We start from the raw sequence: 216 nt of genomic DNA, 5'->3' as shown, positions 1-216 counted from the left end.
GGTACGCACGTACGTGCGTAAACCGTGCGTAAATTGTACATCATGTCACAACAACATTATCATGGGGGGTCCCTCGCTCTCATTGGCCATTTATCACGTGGGGTCTAACGTTTGAGGTCATCCGTAGTCGGACACCCAGTCGGTATATGGAGAATTACAGCTTAGATGAGTTGGGGGTAAGATTTTGTAAAAGGTAAATCCCCAAGGCTGGTACCC

The sequence above is a fragment of the Acanthaster planci genome, linkage group LG01 (assembly GCF_054643075.1).
Source record: "Acanthaster planci isolate LZ-2023a linkage group LG01, COTS_SCS, whole genome shotgun sequence".
NCBI classification, from domain to species: domain Eukaryota; kingdom Metazoa; phylum Echinodermata; class Asteroidea; order Valvatida; family Acanthasteridae; genus Acanthaster; species Acanthaster planci.
This window is presented reverse-complemented; position numbering follows the sequence as displayed.